We start from the raw sequence: 19,598 nt of genomic DNA on the forward strand, positions 1-19,598 counted from the left end.
GGTCCTGGGGGTGAGAGGGAGGTTGTACCTGGCATGGGAGGATCCGGGAGGTGAGAAGTAGGGCGCACATGGTGAGAGAGGAGAACGACGGGGTCCTGGAGGTGAGAGGAAGGTTGGACCTGGTGAGGGAGCTGTTGGGGGTCCTGGAAGTCGCATCTGATGAGGGAGGGGTGGGGGTCCTGGAGGTGAGAGGGAGGTCGCCCTTAGTGAATGAGGGGGGGGGGGTTCCTGGAAGTGAGAGGGTGGTCCTAGGGTTTCCTGTAGGTGAGAGGGAGGTTACACCTGGTGAGGGAGATGTGGGGGTCCTGGAGGTAAGAGGGAGGCTGTACCTGGTGAGGGAGGGGTGGGGTGTCCTGGAGGCGAGAGGGAGGTTGTACCTGGCAGAGGAGGGTCCTGGAGGTGAGAAGGAGGTCGCACCTGGTGAGAGAGGAGAATGACGGGGTCCTTGAGGTGAGAGGAAGGTCGCACCTGGTGAGGGAGGGGTGGGGGGTCCTGGAGGTCGCATCTGGTGAGGGAGGGGTGGAGGTCTTGGAGGTGAGAGGGAGGTCGTCCTTAGTGAGTGAGGGGTGGTTTCCTGGAAGTGAGAGGGTGGTCCGAGGGTTTCCTGTATGTGAGAGGGAGGTTACACCTGGTGAGGGAGAGGTGGGGGTCCTGGAGGTGAGAGGGACGTCGTACCTGGTGAGGGAGGGGTGGGGTGTCCTGGAGGTGAGAGGGAGGCTGCACCTGGTGAGGGAGAGGTGGGGGTCCTGGAGGTGAGAGGGAGGTTGCACCTGGTGAGGGAGAGGTGGAGTGTCCTGGAGGTGAGAGGGAGGTTGCACCTGGTGAGGGAGAGGTGGGGGTCCTGGAGGTGAGAGGGAGGTTGCACCTGGTGAGGAAGGGTCTAAGTGCGACCTCCCTCTCACCTGTAGAATATGAAGGGCATTGATCCCCCAATGTCTGCGACATATCACCATGAATATCCTTCACGGACTTTCCTTGCAGAAACAAGAATTTTATCACTCCTCTGCTCTCATTTGCTGTGAATATCGCCTTAAACTCCGCCATTTTGTTTTCTGGCGTGCCTAGATCACTGTTGCAAGCACAAAAAGTTGAAAACATATATTAGACACATAAGGCTTTCATGTGATGTAACATTAATAGAAACAAAAAAGGAACACAAAGCCAAAGACTTATCAGCACCCCCTCGTATCTAGCAGCATCTTAAGGTGAGAGGGAGGTTGCACCTGGTGAGGGAGGGGTGGTGTGTCTTGGACGTGAGAGGGTGGTCGTACCTGATGAGGGAGGGGAAGCATGGGGTTCTGGAGGTGAGAGGGAGATCTCACCTGGTGAGGCAGGAGAAGGGCAGAATCCTGGAGCTGAGAGGCAGGGAAGGGTGGGTCCTGGAGGTGAGGGGGAGGTCGCACCTGGTGAGGGAGGGGGGGTTCCTGGAGGTGAGACGGGGGTCGCACCTGGTGACGAAGGAGTTGGGGGTCCTGGAGGTAAGAGGGAGGCCGCACCTGTTGAGGGAGTGGCGGGGTGAGGTGTTCCTGGAGGTAAGAGGGAGGTCACACATGTTGTGGGGGGAATAATGGAGGTGAGAGGGAAGCCACACCTGGTGAGGGAGCAGGGAGGGGGGTTAACAGAGGTGGGAGGAGGGCCGCACCTGATAATGGGGTGCCAGAAGAGGGATGAGGCGCTCACTAATGAAGTCTGATCAGCAGTCTACATATGGGCTCCGCCCCCTCTGGATGGCGTGAGTGATATGTCAGCAGACACTAAGAATGGATTTACTTCTCTGAATAAATGTTGGTATTTTTAGCCAGTGAACCTTTTCCTTGCGCCTCTGGAGAGACGCGGTGAGAGTTAGCTGGCGGACACTTGGGCTCCCCATGTGACAGTTGTCATCGCCCCACCTGATACACAGCAGGCTCTAGCTGCTCGGGATAGTGATGAATGGTGCCTCCTCCTGCATTGACCTCACGTTCTGCTCTTGGCAGGTCCCGTCATCTCGTATGAGGATGTGAAAAAGCCGATCTGCCGAGTATATGTTTTCAACATTTTGTGTTTGTAGCTTATGGCAACAGTGATCTAGGCACGCGGGAAAACAAAATGGCGGAGTCTAAGGTGATATTCACAGCAAATGAGAGCAGAGGAGTGATAAAATTCTTGTTTCTGCAAGGAAAGTCCGTGAAGGATATTCATGGTGATATGTCGCAGACATTGGGGGATCAATGCCCTTCATATTCTACAGTTAAAGACTGGGTTGCCAAATTTAAAACGGGCCACTTCAGCACCAATGATGAGGAACGTCCTGGACGACCGAGAGAGGCTGTTGTTCCGGAGATCGTCGATGCTGCGCACAACCTCATACTGGAGAATTGGCCAATTTCAGCTAAAGGAATAGCAGACATCATGGGGATTTCTGGTGAATGTGTTTGTGTCATTATCCATGAAGAAGCTATCTGTAAAGTGGGTCCCCAAATGTTTGACAACAGATCAGAAAAGCATGCGAGTGAAAACCTCCCGGTCCATTTGTCAGCGTTTCCGGACTGATAAGAACTTCCTGGATCGACTGGTCACTATGGATGAGACCTGGATTTATTTGTATGACCCTGAAACCAAGAAGCAGTCAAAAGAGTGGAGGCACAGTGATTCTCCCCTCCCAAAGAACTTCAGCCACTAAGGTGATGGTGTGTTCTGGGATAAGGAGGGCGTGCTGCTAGTGGACTATCTTCAAAATGGTTCCACCATCAATGCAAGGTATTACATTAAACTTTTGGACAATTCAAGGCAGCTCTGAAGGCCAAAAGGCGCGGCAAGCTGTCCAAAGGAATCTTGTTCCTGCAAGACAATGCCTCCGCTCACACTGCACAAGCGACCGCGGAAAACTGGTGGCGCTAGGCTTCCAGCTGGTTGACCACCCACCTTATTCACCAGATCTAGCTCCCTCCGACTATCATCTGTTTCCAAACCTGAAGAAAAACCTCAAGGGTACCAAATTTCACACCATTTCTGATGCCATGGCTGCTACGGATGACTGGTTTGAGGCACAACTGAAATCCTTCTTTTTTCCAGGCTTACAGAACTTGGAATACCGATGTAAGAAGTGTGTTGACATCAGTGGAGAGTATGTGGAATAAATGTAAAGTTTATACCAGCTCTCCCAACATGTTTTACCAGAATCTGGCATTATCAGGGGCATAGGAGCTATAGTTGAAGCCCCTGATGACGCCGGAGTTCTGCTGAAACATGTTGGGAAAGCTGGTATTTTAGTCTCAGCGAAAGGAGGGTGGGCAGAACTTGCCCACAGCTCATGAATATCATGGCCTACCATGAAGTGGAAGGGGGCTAAGTGTCTTAGATAGTACTTCCTATACAGAGCACTTATAACGCTGAATCAGTGTGCCCATCATTACTTAAGGCCTCATGTCCACGGGTGGGTCTCATTCCGTATGCTGGAGCCCACACCGGAATCCGACCCTGTCCGTGGTGAATATTGCCTGAACAATGGCTTAAAATGGTTACTTCTGGCAATAGTCATCCCATGTACACGCAACCACTGACATGGCACTGAGCGAGAAATCACATAGTCACTACTCTCTTCTGCCTGTTCCCTGTGAATGGAGGCAGGCGGCAGGACCTTACGACTATCACTCCCGTGTAACAGTACCCTAACGGTGCCATCACAGGCTGTCTTGCCTTCCCTTTTAAAGTCTTCACACTTTATTAACCCCTTAAAGGGGTTGTCCAGTCTGCTACCCACGATACCCACTGATGAGCTGTTCACTAGATCAGTATGCTCGTACATTTTGCTGATTTCTGCAGGAAACAGATGTTTTATGTTACGACTGTGGTGGTCAGGTTTGGTATTGCAGCCAAGGTTTCCACTGAAGTGAATGGAAACTTTGTCTGTAATACCATGCCTGGCCACTACAGTGATAACAGAGCTGTCTGCTTCCTGTAGAAATCTGCTCAATGCACAAGCACAAGCATTGGTTTTTCAATGACTCTGTACCTTCTGATTGGTGCTGACTAGGATATGTGAGTGCTGCAGTCAATCACTGGTCTAGAAGCTCACTGCGGTGTCCAGTAATTCGTCTCAGTTGCTGGTTCTAGTCAGCAGCGATCAAGAAGTATAGGGCACTTGTGAAGCCTTTGGAAGTCCTAGAAAACCCCCTTTAAAAGGTTTTCTGCCATTAAAAAACAAAAATTCTATACCTTCCCCCGTCAGTCTACTTACCAGATCTTCTCCCTGCCAACCTTCTGTTTCCTGCAGTTCTGGGGTAGGTATCCTCACCTCCAGCTGGCTGATTCCCCTGCTTTCTGTGATGTTACATACATTCACAGACAGTCTCCTTTCTGCCCGGCTATGTACGGCACGTCACAAAATCATAGTCTGGCACGGAGTGCCGAGCTATTGCAGAGACTGCTCATGCCTGCTGTCTCTGCAACAGATCAGCATTCCTTCCTAGCCAGTGAACGCTACATCACAGGGAAGTGACCTTCACAGACCTGCAGGAAGAAAAATGCAGGAATGACGGTCTGCCTATGGAGGAATAGGGGAGTATAGAAATTTTTTGTATGACAAAATCCCTTTAAGGATGCAATGAATATTGGATTTTCATCTCTACTTTTCAGAAACCATAACGTTTTTTTATTTTCAAGTCAGCATGACCATATGAGGGCTTGTTGTGGGGCGAGTTGTAGTTTTTACATCATTTCTGCCATGGTTGTTTTTTTTGTTTTGTAGTGCTCACCATATGGTACGAATGAAGCAACAACTTTTTTTCTGTGGGTTGGTGCAATTAAGATGATGCTAATTTGTTTTTCACTTTTTTTTATCGTTTAAAAAACCCTTTTATTTGGAAAATGTTTTTTCTTTGCATAGCTGCTTTCAAGCCAGAATTTTTCAACGGACGAAGCCTCGTGAGGACTTTTGCATGACGAGCTGTAGTTTTTATTGGTAACCTTTTTGGGGTACATATGACTTTTTTGATGACTTTTCTTTTGCATTTCTTGGGAGGCAAAATCAACAAAACAAAGCGTTTTGCCTGTATTTTCTTTTCCTTTTGCCATGCAGGATTAAAGTGTTTTCGGATGTAATGATGCCATGAATATAATTTTTTTTTTTTTTTTTAAAAGCGTGCAAAAGGGTACTTTTGTTACGTGATATTTTCTCCTTTACAATGTCTGGGACTTGAACCTGCAATCTTATGATCGCTTACATGATACAGAGTGAGACAAAAGTCTGGACACACGCGTTTCACTGGTGTAATAATAAAACAAATTGACTTCCAATGTGTGAAAGCATTAATTGGGAGGGAAGCTGCATTTTTTCTTTTTTGGTGGAGGAGATGTTTGGCTAGAATTTACTCAGAAACACAGTTAAGTCTGGCGATCTTGGAGCCCATTTTACCGGACCTCTACGCACATCCAGCGATCTGCATACACCCACAGAGACATTCATATTAGCAATCTGATGCCCGAAGTAGTTAAAATTAACCTTGAGACTAAACGTTTCTTATCTGAAGGTATGATCTCCTTATCTCAAGAAGCCATCAAATCTTCCTCAAGATTTCGAACAAAGATAATGCTACTAAAGATGATGAGACACCTTATCTCCTGTCTAAACAACAATTTCACAGCACATAGCAAAACAGAACCAGTGAAATCACAAATCAGGGTTCTTAAGTAGACAAGTGACCATGTAACAAAAATGAACCCTTTATGCGGAAATTACTCACCCAACCCTTGGTAAGCAGAATGACGGATGCAAAATGGGGGAGGGGAGAGCAGAACGCACCTATCTGCTGCAGTCTTTTCGCATTGTGAACGTCCGGCCAACCGCACGCCCATCGGTTGGAGTCACATTTCCAAAGATCACTCATCAGTTTTTCCAAGTCGGACACCAGATGTTATGGGAATAAATCATATTCCAGAAGATTTCACTGGTTTGTTCCAGATTAGTTATAATGAGAAGCCTCATGTATGAATATATGTATTTGAACTCACGGATGTTATCCATCAGCCCACAATACTGTTCTGGTTTATTCAAAGAAAGTACATTACAGATATACTGAATATGATGCACCAATTACACGTACGCCCCCCCCCAACATCATAACAACTCATGATTGGCCTAGTATGTAATGACACTAGTGATTAACATATGTTTACGCCCCAGGTGTGTGTTGCTGTGTGAACATGTAATTCCTATATACCCAAGTAGCATAGACTTTATTAATATTTCTGCCTGGATGAAGGAATCCAAGGGAGGAGATAAGGAGCAGCCCCCTCTTATGAACAGTGGGCATCCCAGGTCTTTCTCATAAGCAACACATCTGGAGACAGTGCTGAGTCCTGGGAACTGTGTGTAGCAGTGTGTTGGAGATACTGCACAAGAATCCAACACACACAGTGTACAGTATTGAACCAGTTAACCATTTCACTGCTAGCTATTTTCTATGAAGGTGGATATATGAATATATAAATGTTTGCATAGGCTGATTTAAGAAACACATTTATATTATTATAATTACAACAGTGCATTGAGAGACACATAAAACTTGCATGAATATGAACTCCATTCTTTTGAATAGAGCCCTAAACATGAGCGATGTTTTCAATCACAGCAAAGTTGCAGCGTTTTTGGGGGGTTTTTTGTGCTTCACATGTCCTGTTTTTCTGCATTCCCTCAGAACGCATCACCCATTGTTTTCAGTGGGACAGGCAAACGCATCGCATGGCATGTGATGTGTACGTAATTGTCATGTTTCCCATTAAAATCAAGGGGAAATACTAGCCGATCCTCCGCTGCATGTGAAACAAGCGGCAGAGGATCAGCATTTCACTGAAGTGATAAGTTGTTTTTGCATGGAAAATAAAAAAAATAAAAAAGTTTTGGTACCGTGTTAGCCAGTAGAGAAAAGTGTGAGTGTGCTCAGTAAGAGAAACCAAGTAATCTTGTAGATCTGATACCTTTTTTGATGGCGAATATGTTTCATTTCTATTTGTGTACAGTACATTCTGGTATCCTTCATTAGGTAAAATGAAGAAAAAGGTTTGGTACAGAGTTAGCTAGTAGAGCAAAGTGGAAGTTGTTTCAGTTCCATTTGTGTACGGTACATTTGAAGATGATTAAAAGGTATCATAGTTACAAGATTATTCAGTTTCTCTGACTGAGAACAATCACATATTTTCCCCTTGCATCTGTGGGAAAAATGCACATTGACAACTGCAGTAGTAGGGCCATGGTTTCTCAACTAAATAGCGCACTTGCCAGTTTGAATGTAGCCTAAGGCATAAACTTTCAGTTGGTCAAGTGGCGCTCTCGAGGCTATGCGAGCACACAGAGGACTAGAACTGCATACAGTGATGGTGAGCTGTTGCTTTCATCTAGAGACTTCCAGCAGGTAGGAATGTCACCTTACTTGATCAGTTGAGAACAGGGTGTATGTTGTGTGTGGTAAGACTGATAACCCATATTTGATAAGTGGTGGCATCCTCTGTGCTCTAAGGTGTGTGCAATGCGTGGGGTACAAGTTGTGCTGTAGCCTGAGCTGTGCAGTGTTTACCCCTTATTGTCACATCCAAGAGTGGAGAGAGCACCATCCATGAGAAAGAGGTCAGTGCAGCGCACAGAGGGAGAATTTGCAAGCTAGAAGTTGGAGGTAACTGGTGAGGCTGTGGCAGATCGGTGGCTGCACGGGACGAAGAAGAGGGTCCAGACCAGCACATTACTGATACTTTGCTGTAGCTCCTGGATTTTAGCATTTAGAACACTGAGATCATATAAATGTGGTCGTATGCTTCTGCTGCAGGGTGACTTTATTGCCTGGTAAACTTCCTGGTTCCTTATTGCACCAGATGGGACTTGGCTGAGATATAAATGGGCCAGGAATTATCCGGTCACTCTGGTTAACAGTTGATGACATTCTGTTTAACAGCCGACTATAAAGCGAGAGCCAAATCTTGTTAGCCAGTGCTGCTATAACAGCTGTGAAACTTAATACTTCCATCGTAATCGGGCAACAAAGAAGACCAAAAAATGAAATAAATGTTTTTATCGTAGCATTAAATTGCAGGCTGTGACTCTCAGTATATGGGAGGTCTACAGCACATCCAAGTTATGGTGCGGTCAGGGGAGGTGACAGGGAGCCGGGTGTCCGCTGATGACGTCTGCATGGCGGATGACAATCTCTTTTTAGAATCCTGTGCTTGCGCTCTCCATAGGCTTTTATAAGATAGTCAGATTGTCCTCAGCAACCACCCCAGTGATTGTGTTTCCTTCATAATTAGAGATGAGCGAACCTACTCGGCCACGCCCCTTTTTCGCCTGAGCACCGCGATTTTCGAGTACTTCTGTACTCGGGCGAAAAGATTCGGGGGGCGCCGTGGGTGACTGGGGGGTTGCAGCGGGGAGTGGGGGGAAGAGGGAGAGAGAGAGGGCTCCCCCCTGTTCCCGCTGCTACCCCCCGCTCCGCCACGCCTCCCCCCGCCCCCCGGCGCCCCCCGAATCTTTTCACCCGAGTACGGAAGTACTCGAAAATCGTGGTGCTCAATCGAGAGATTACTCGAAACGAGTAGGTTCGCTCATCTCTATTCATAATGTAACCATCACCCCCTGTATATATAAGGGCTCTTTCACTCGAGCGTCGTTTTGACGCTGAGTAGGTGCGTCAAAAAATAAATACATTCGCATCTAAAAGAGTCCTTGGTTTCCTATTGGTTCCTGCAGAGGAATGATTTTTTGATGCACCAAAAAAAATTGTGCATCAAAAGATTTTTTTTTGATGCAGAGATTTCTCTGTCAAAAGAGAGGACATGTCTTATTTTTTAACAGCGCAGCTCTGGCGATTACCATAGACTCCTATGGAAGCTGGCCAGCACACGGCAGGAAATCGGCATACTTACTAATAGCAGCCGTGACGTGCTCACTCGCAATGCTGCTATTCGTTCACCCGATTTAACACTCAGATAGCCACGGTATCTTAGCACGGTTTAGCGCGGCTATCTGAGCATTAAAATGAAAGAGCCCTAAGTCTGCTAGTGTTATCTTGGTAAGTTATTTCTATCTAAAACTTTTGGCCTCTTTCTCCTCAGATGGTCATGTGATCTCAGTTCTGATCGCCTCAGATCTGCTTGGTTATGATGCCTGAAACTAGTCAGTTTCTTAGTCTGTGTGATGCTGTGGCACTAGTCCTACTGCCTAGAGGGGGACACAAACACTCCTATTACAGCTACTGATAATGATCACACAGGTATAATAGAGGAGATCACAGATCACCCTACTGACTGTACACTTATGGGCTGTAGCTTATTTAGGTGAATATAGATGGTAATAATTAAACTTCCTAATATACGAAGAGTGCAGGTAGTCACACAGGTGGGGTGGAGGTGGCAGTCTGATTGGGCTCTAGCCTCTCTGGATGCCGCTAAGGCATTTGACTCAGTTGAGTGGCCCTATCTACTGGCGGTGCTTCATAGATTCGGATTCGGAGAAATGTTTATTCAATGGATCTCCATGGTATATAGTTCTCCGGTTGCTACGGTCTTGGTAAATAATATGACTTCTACCCTTTTTCAACTAACCAGGGGGACTCGCCAGGGCTGCCCTCTCTCCCCTCTCTTGTTCGCACTGGCCATAGAACCATTGGCAAAGTTGATCTTAACGAAGGCATAGTAATAGGCTCAAGGGAAAACGGCGTTGGATTATATGCCACATGCTATCTTCCTGATTACTAAGTTTGGGCATTTTTCAGGCCTATACATAAATTGGCAAAAATCCACGTTTATGCCGCTGCGAGTGAGAGACTGGACAATGGGGGATAAGATATGTAACCTCCAAGTCACCCCAAATTTTAAATACCTTAGAATCCATATATCTAAAGACTTTGCTTATAGCTTCAATCTGAATGTGGCTCCTCTTTTCCCTTTAAGATTTGGAGTTCCCTGCCCCTATCGGTAGCAGGCTGCATCAATCTTATCAAAATGATCATTCTCCCTAAATTTGTGTACTGCGTGGAACACGCAAATACAATAGTACCACAAAAGTTTTGTAATAAGACTAACTCTCTATTAACCTCCTTCATCTGGGGTAAGGCCAGAGCGAAACTCCGTTTGGAAACCTTACAGCGCCCTAAAGATATGGCAGGCACGGCACTGCCCGACTTTAAACTATATTATCTGGCGGGCCAAATCAGATACATTCACCACCGACTTTCTGATTCAGACCTCCCAAACTTGGAACATCATTTGATGCACTTCCTGTCTGAGACCTCCCTCTGGATTGTACTGGAAAAAACAGATCTACATACTAGACTGCTGCTCCCAATACATAGATTGGCCGCTAGAGTCTGGCAGATGTGTAAACAGATCACTGGGTATGAGGGCATTCCCCTGGAAACCCCCCTATGGGGTAATAGAGCACTCCCACACTTGTTGAATTCTCCAGATACGCAATGCTGGACAGAACTTGGAATCACCTCCTTGGAACACTTGTACATTAACGGTGTTTTGGCCTCCTTCGAGCAGCTGCAGCAGCTTTACCAGATTGTGTCCTGCCGGCTGATATACGGTGTCCCTTTCTGCAGGGAGAGAAGGCGGGTTGGGCCGGGAGCAGTGCACTAAGCTCCTGCCCCATCTCCACCCCTTGTCACTATTTGCAATGGGAAGGGGCAGGATAGGGCAAAACTTAGCTCTGCCTCCTCCCCTGCAGAAAGGCACATGGTATATCGGCTGGGCGTGAAAACCCGGCCGATATACGGACATGTGAATAAGCCCTAAGATTCTAAACGATGAGCGATGAGTGTAAATAGCAGCCGTTCAGAAACCCACCTGCCCTCCCTTGATTTTTTATGTTCTTAGTCTCATGTAAATGTATGTCTAATAAATAGTAAATATTACCCTAAAGATTTCTTTGGACTTTCCTGTGAAAACCTGCATGAGAGAAAAGCCTTATGCTCCAAGTTTGGGGGGGGTCTCCATGGAGGGGATGATTCACAGAAGTAAGTGATTCAACTTTTTATAATTATTCTGGTATCTGGTGATCACCAGTCCATGGTTAGAAGGGAGCGAGGTGTTTGAAAGTTGGAGGGACGTTTAATAAGGTGCAGTTGTCGACTCCTATATGTTGGGTCAGACCATGGGCACCAGGTGAGTCCCAGGGGTGCAGGTTCTCCTGTAGGTAGGATTGCCACCCGGCCGGTAATCCACTGGCCTGGCCGGTATTTTTTCTGTCAGGCCGGTTGCAGTATTTTTTTTTTATTAGCCTGATTACAGGCCTGTATTTTCAGAGCCTGCACTGCCCCCTAGAGCCGGTTAACTCTCTTCTGGCAGGGGAAACACAGACCTGCAGAGCCTACAGCTTCCAGGTCGTCATGTGATACCCTGTGTGGGAGGAGTCAGGGATCACATGACCACAGGGGCTAAGTAAATGTAGGACTCTGCAGCGGTGGTAAGACTCTGCAACTGTGTGTGTGTGTTGTGTGTGTTATGTGTGGGGGTCAGGATGGATATAGTGGAGCCGTGTGTGTGATGTGTGTGGGGGTCAGAATGGATGTAGTGGAGCTGTGTGTGTGATGTGTGGGGGTCAGGATGGATGTCCGGCCGGCGCTGCAGTGACAGTGTAGAGACCCGAGGAGGAGAGCAGAGGAGCAGTACATGCGGTACGAGGTATGCACCATGAACCGCATGTAATCTTGTATGTTTAGGTGGTATATGTTATACCAGCTGTACATATAATTACATACAGGACATATCTACCTTACATCAGCATCACTATATACAGGGGAGGTATGTCTCCTGTATATAGTGATATGGACCATGCTGGGGTAACCTGGGTATCATATGTATATAATTATATATGTGTAGATTGTATGCGATGAGAGTGTCTGCAGCGTGTGCTCGCGAGTAGATGACGTATGAATTACACTAAACGTCATCTACTCGCGAGAACATGCTGGACGGGATCCCGCTCATGCACACAGCCACTGGACGTAATCCAGGAGATAAAGGAGGAAAAAAATGCAGTGATAGGTCACACCCTGACACGCCCCTTTTTTACCATGGCCGGTATTTTTTCGTGAGAAAGGTGGCAGAAATATTTAGATGTCTGCAAATAAAACATTTTATTTCAACCCTCCCGAAAAATACTAACTGCCCATTATCTTTAACTCCCTTTGAGACTTTTTGTCTCAAATGTCCTCATGCTAGAGGTATCATCTCGAAAATGTATTCTAAATTAGTCCACTCCTCCTACCACGCTCAACTAAGTTATGTATCTCGATGGGAGACGGACTTCTTTCTGAAGATGAGTGGTCCCAGATTTGGGAGTCAACAAACAAAAGGGCTTGTAATACCCTTACGCTACAAGGTATTATTCAGATGGTATCTAGTTCCCACCCGAATAGCCCATGTGATTCCGGGCTACCTGTCACATTGATTCCGTGGCTGTCAAGTGCCGTGAGACATAATTCATATTTGGTGGTCAAGAGGCTATGGATCAGATATTACCAATTGATTTTTTCAGTGACCAGCTGTAACATTCGAAAAACTTCGTGGGAAGCCCTTCTAAATAAGTGCGTAGTGGATATCTCTACAAATGCACAGAGGCCAAGCAATTTCTTTTTCCTAGCCACCAAACAGACCATAGCTAAACCCTGGCGAGGGGCTTCTTTGGATTTTTTTGAGGTGAAAAGAAGATTAAATTGGTATGTTATAAATGTAAAGCTAATTTCAATATTGTTAGACTGCCATGAGGCTTTTCGGAGAGTTTGGAACCCATTGGTGAACTTTATTTTTCTCTCACAATACAATAAATCCTTAATTCCCTTATAGACTTTGCTAATGAATTTTTCCACATTACTCTGCACACTATGTTTTGGGTGGTGACTTTGTAAGACCTGGGAATCCCCTCCCTTCCTATTTTTTCTTTCTCTTGCCTCCCTTCCCCACTCCTGGTTCCATTCAAAGATACGAAAGAGGCCCTGGCCAGGCCGCTGCATATTCAGGAATTCCCTAGCACATGCAGAAATATCATTCTGAGCCTTCTTTCCCACAAGTGTATATCGGCCGGCGTTTTCACAGGCGGCTGATATACACTACCATCTGGGGTGTAGAAGCTTGTGAACGGGCACACAAATCTACCATTCGTGCACCCATTCACACAGCATGGGCCCTGGCGCATATACACTGAGGTCACCATGCCGTCGTCCCTTTCCCCTCCCTCCCCCTCGCTCGTTCTTTGCAATAGGAGGGAGCTGGGTGGGGGCGGAGCTAAGTGCCACCATCCCGCCTCCTCCCATTGCTGGCTGCGGACAAGGGCCAGTGAGGAGGCAGAGCCTAGCTCCATCCCGCCCCTCTCATTGCAAAGAACGAGCAGGGAGGCTAGCAGAGGTGAGCCTGTAAGCGGGGAGTGGACGACGTATTCCTGCCCAAAGGATAGTCCCAGGACTATCTTTTGGGCCCGATTTGTAGGTGCTCAAATTGCAGTCTTGCACACCATGTGCTGTACTACTGAAATACCTTTAGCTGGTATGAATCTTCCACACCAGCTGGTATGTTGTAATAGGAAGACAAATAACATGACAGGAGGCCGCTCTGATATACTGGATCATACGTTCAAAGAGCATTTTATTATTTGCTTTTCTCCATGGCTTTGTAGGTAGCATCTGCATCAGCTAATTTATATGGCCCACTCTTCCGCCTTTTTCAATGTAGCGCCACTCCACCTCCCCGGCTCCGCCCAGCAGCCACTTCCTATCTCTCAAGAGGAGCCTGTTTCAGTACCTGAGAGACGCTTAGAGTGACGTCTGCTCCAATCAGAAGCAAGCAAGCGATCATCCTGACCAATCAGCAGTGGAACCCAGGCAAGGTGAGGCAGGTGCTCCCGAACGTCATGGTCTGGGGCTTTATAAATCACTGCAGAATCCAACCAAAACCCAACAGACATGAAGAGCATGAAGAGGAGACTATTGGGGGTCCTCACTTTGTCTCTATGTGAGTACAGAGGGTCCCATGTATGCGGGGGGCATGACCCTGTTCCTGTATGAGTATAGAGGTTCTTATGTATGCGGGGGGTCCTCATGCTGTCCTAGAATGAGCATAGGTGGTACTATGTACATGGGTGGTCCTGACCCTATTCCTGGATCAGTAGAGAGGGTCCCTATGTATTCGGGAGTCCTGTCCTTGTCCTTGGATGAGTATAGAGTGTACTATGTGTGCTGGGGGTCTTCATGCTGTTCTTGAAAGAGCATAGGGGGTTTTACGTATGCGGGGGTCCTGACCTTGTTCCTGGATCAGTGTAGAGAGTCATATGTATGCGGGAGTCCTGTCCCAATCCCTGAATGAGTATAGAAGGTCCTACGTATGTGCGGGTCCTGTCCCTGGATGAGTATAGAGGGTCCTGTGTAAACTGGGGGTCCTAACCCTGTCCCTATAGGGGTATGGAGGGTCCTATGTAAGCTGGTGGTCTTCATCCTGACTTTGTATCTGTATGGAGGGGTCCTATTTATGCCAGGTGTCCTCACACTGTCCCTGTCTTAGAATTTAGGAGTCCTATTTATGGGAAGGGGGGTCTTTACCCAGTCTCTAGATAAGTATAGAGGGTACTATGTATGGGGGATAATCACCCTGTCCTTAAATGAGTATAGGGGGTCCTATGTATGCGGGGGTGCTGACTCTGTCTGTGGATCAGTATACAGAGTCCTACATATGCTGGAGGTCCTGTCCCTGTATGAGTATAGAGGGTCCTATGCATTCTGAGGGTCCTCACCCTGTCCTTGGATAAGTATAGAGGGTCCAATGTTTACTTGAGATTCTCACCCTGTCCCTATGCGAATATAGGGGTTCCCATGTAAGCTGGGGTTCCTCACCCTGTCCCTGATCGTATGAGTATACAGAGGTCCTGTGTATGCTGGGGGTCCTCACCCTGTCCCTGGTCATATGAGTATAGAGAGGTCCTGTGTATGCTGGGGGTCCTCACCCTGTCCTTGTATGAGTATAGTGGGTCTTCTGTATGCTGTGTGTCCTCACCGTGTCCTTGAATGAGTATAGGGGGTCCTATGTATGCGGGGGTCCTAACTCTGTCTGTGGATCAGTATACAGAGTCCTACATATGCTGGAGGTCCTGTCCCTGTATGAGTATAGAGGATCTTATGTATGCTTGGGTCTTGACCCTGTTCCTGCATGAGTATAGAGGGTCCTATGTATTCTGACAGTCCTCACCATGTCCCTGGATAAGTATAGAGGGTCCAATGTTTACTGGAGATTCTCACCCTGTCCCTATGTAAATATAGAGGTTCCCATGTATTATGTGGGTACTCAACCTATCCCTGTATGAGTATAGTTGGCCTATGTAAGCTGGGGGTTCTCACCCTGTCCTGGTGTGCATATAGAGGGTCCTATTAAGCTGGGGGTCTTCACCCTGTCCCTGGATAAGTATAGAGGGTCCAATGTTTACTGGGGGTTCTCACCCAGTCCCTATGTGAATTTAGGGGGTCCTCACCCTGTCCCTGATCGTATGACTATAGAGAGGTCCTGTTTATGCTGTGTGTCCTCACCCTGTCCTTGTATGAGTATAGTGGGTCTTATGTATGCTGTGTGTCCTCACCCTGTCCTTGATCAGTATACAGAGTCCTACATATGCTGGAGGTCCTGTCCCTGTATGAGTATAGAGGGATCCATGTATGCTTGGGTCTTGACCCAGTGCCTGCATGAGTATAGAGGGTCCCATGTATGCTGAGGGTCCTCACCCTGTCCCTGGATAAGTATAGAGGGTCCAATGTTTACTGGATGTTCTTACCCTGTCCCTTTGAGAATATTGGGGGTCCCATGTAAGCTGGGGGGCCTCACTCTGTCCCTGGTCGTATGAGTATAGAGAGGTCCTGTGTATGCTGGGGGTCCTCACCCTGTTCTTGAATGAGTATAGTAGGACTTATGTATGCGGGGGTCTTAACCCTGTCTTTGTATAAGTATAGTGGGCCCTATGTATGCAAGGGTCCTCATCCTGTCCCTGTTTGAGTATAGGGGAGTTCTATGTATGCTGTGTCATCACGTTGTCCCTTGATGAGTATAGAGGGTCCTATGTATGGGGGTCCTCACCCTGTCCCTGTATAAGTATAGAGGAGTTTTATGTATGGGGGGGTCCTCACCTCGTACTTGTATGAGTATAGAGAAGTCCTGTGTATGCTGGGGGTCCTTACCCTGTCCCTGTATGAGTATAGAGGAGTTCTATGTATGCTGTGTGTCATCATGCTGTCTCTTGATGAGTATAGAGGGTCCTATGTATGGGGGTCCTCACCCTGTCCCTGTATAAGTATAGAGGAGTTTTATGTATGGGGGGGGTCCTCACCTCGTACTTGTATGAGTATAGTCAAGTCCTGTGTGTGCTGGGGGTCCTCACCCTGTCCCTGTATGAGTATAGAGTTCTAGGTATGGGGGTTCCTCACGCTGTCCCTTGTCGTATGAGTATAGAGAGGTCCTGTTTATGCTGGGGGTCCTCTCCCTGTCCTTGTATGAGTATAGTGGTTCTTATGTATGTGGGGGTCCTCACCCTGTCGTTGCATGAGTATAGAGGAGTTCTATGTATGCTGGGGTTTCTCACCCTGTCTGTGGATGAATATAGAAGGTCCTAGGTTTATGGGGGTTCTCACCCAGTCCCAGGATGAGTATAGTTGGCCTATGTAAGCTGGGGTTCTAACTCTGCCCAGGTATAAGTATAGAAGAATTCTATGTATGGATGGGGGAGGGGGTCCTCACCCTATCCCTGTATGAGTATAGAGGATCCTATTTTTTTCATGGGTTTCATCACACTGTCTCTGGATGAGTATAGAGGGTACTGACCCTGTCCCTAACTGAATATCAAGGGTCCTATGTATGCTGGGGGGTCCTCACTCTCTATTTCATTATAGAGGGGTCCTACCTGAGATGGGGTCCTAACCCTATTCCTGGATGAGTATAGAGGGTGCTATGTATGCTAGATGTCATCATGCTGTCTTCTGGATGAGTATAGAGCATCCTATGTATGCTGAAATGTCCCCACCTTGTACCTGTATGAATATAGAGAGGTTTTATGAGTATAGAGAGGTCCTGTGTATGCTGGGGGTCCTTACGCGTACTCGGTAAGTACAGATACTCGAGCGAGTATCGTCCTTTTCGAGTACCTGCCTGCTCGCCTGCAAAGATTCGGGTGCTGACGGGGGGTGGGGGGGGGATCTCTCTCCCCCCCCCCTCCCCCACTGGCACCCTCATCTTTGGGGGCGAGCAGGCAGGTACTCGGTAAGGACGATGCTCGCTCGAGTATCTGTCCTTACCGAGTACGTTCGCTCATCTCTAGGCCCTACGTATTCTGTGGGTACTGAATCTGTCCCTGCATGAGTATAGAAGGTCCTACATATGCTGTGGGTACTGACCCTGTCCCTGAATTAATATAAACGGTCCCATGTATGCTTGAGGGGCCCAATGTGGCGCAGTATGTTAAGATGGCGCAGTCCTAATCTCTCCCCAATGGCCTTAAGCTCCAAGGTTGACTCAGAGGTCCCGAGGTCGGAAAAACAGTCTGGTAATGATATTACGTTACCCTAGGAGTCAGTCATGTCGTTGTCAGAGAGGTTGTATGAGTATAGAGGGTCCTATGTATGCTGAAGGTCCTCACTCTGTCGCTATCTCATTATAGACGGGTCCTATCTGAGATGGGGTCCTCACCCTGTTCCTGCATGGAGTTTAGGGGGTCCTATGTATGCGAGTGTCCTAAACCTGTTCCTGTATGAGTATAGAGAGGTCCTGTGTATACTGGGGGTCTTCACCCTGTCCCTGATTAAGTATAAAGGGTCCTACGTATGCTGTGGGTACTAAACCTGTCCCTGTTTGAGTATAGAGGGTCCTATGTATGATGGGTGGCATCATGCTATCTCTGGATAAATATAGAGAGTCCTATGTATGCTCTGATTCCTCACGCTGTCCTTAAATGAGTATAGGGGGTCTTGTGTATGTGGTGGTCCTGTCCCTGGATGAGTATAGAGGATCTTATGTATGCGGGGGTCTTGTCCCTGTCCCTAGATGAATAAAGAGGGTCCTATGTATGTGAGAGTCCTATGTATGCTGGGGGTCCTCATCTTGCACCTGTATAGAGAGTACTATATATGCTGGGGATCATTACCTTGTGCCCTTATGATTGAGAGTGTCCCTGAATGTGTATAGAGGGTCCTATGTATGCTATTGGTCCTGACCCTGTCCCTGTATGAGTATAGAGAGTCCTCTGTATGCTGGGTGTCCTCACCCTGTCCCTATCTGATTATAGAGGGGTCCTATGTGAACGGGGGTCCTGACCCTTTTCCTGAATGGGTATACAGCAGTGATGGCGAACCTTTTAGAGACCAAGTGCCCAAACTGCAACCAAAAAAACCCACTTATTTTTTGCAAATTGCCAACACGGCAGGCAGCTGGGTTATCACGACAGGGAGGAACCCCCTAGCTGGATGTGATTGTTCCCAGCAAGAGAAACCACATCATCTTGTAGATATGATACCTTTTAACCCCTTCCCGCTCCACGGAGTAAGTTTACGTCCTGGCAGTGGGATACTTCCCGCAATAAGGCGTAAACTTATGTCCTGGGGATAACGCGAGATCAGAAGAGATCTCGCGCTATCCGGCAGCAGGAGCCGACTGTCACTGACAGCCGGGCTCCTGCCGCAGCAGCTGGGGTGCATTGCTACTGAACGGCCACTGTTTAAACTGAACGATGAGCTCATCGCTGATCTTTTATGCAGCATAAACGATGAGCTCATCGCTCAGCTTAAACAGCGGCCGTTCAGTAGTGAACAGCCGCTGTGTTATCTTATTGGAGAGGGGCAGAAGAGTAAGAGGAGAGAAATCTCCTGCACTGCCCCACCCCCTGCTGGCCGCTCCATGAGCGAGCCAGCGCCAGTAGCTCCCGTGTGACAGCACGGGAACGTGGAAACAAAGGGACCAGTATCTGGCATCGTTTTCCTGACATTCGTCCCGTGTAAATGGACCCTAGCACGGTACCAAACCTTTGTTTTCATTTCCTAGCTGGAGCACTGGAGTACCATTGTTGCGTATCAGCAACTGATTTCATATTACATGGCGCTCCCCCTCACTTCCTCCGAAGGCATCCCGCTGCCAGTACTCCCTGGCTTCCGGATCTCAGTGGCCTGTAGTGGACTCACCTGACTAGCATTACCTGACCAGCGGCGTCGCACCTGACCAGGCCACTGGGGAGTGCTAACAGCGGGAAGCCTTCAGAGGAGATGAAGGGGAGCGCCGCATAGTATGAAATCAGCTGTGGATATGTGGCTGATCTCCAGTCAAAATCTGCACCAATGGTACCGATTTTGACAGTTTTTTGGATGCGTTAATGCTGCGGAATTTGCCACAAAAATGTCCACTACAGACATTCCGCAGTATTTCCACCATGTGTAAGCATACCCTAAGTCAGCCGGAGGTATGCTGCCACGTGCAGAGTGGCCACAGTAGTAATAGTGTGCCCTATATCAGCCCCAGTATTAAGTGTCCCCCACAGTGGCCTCAGTAGCAATAGTGTCCCTCACAGTAGCCCCAGTAGTAATACTGTCCTCAGTAGTAATAGTGACCCCCACAGT

This window comes from Eleutherodactylus coqui, chromosome 6, assembly GCF_035609145.1.
Source record: "Eleutherodactylus coqui strain aEleCoq1 chromosome 6, aEleCoq1.hap1, whole genome shotgun sequence".
NCBI lineage: Eukaryota > Metazoa > Chordata > Amphibia > Anura > Eleutherodactylidae > Eleutherodactylus > Eleutherodactylus coqui.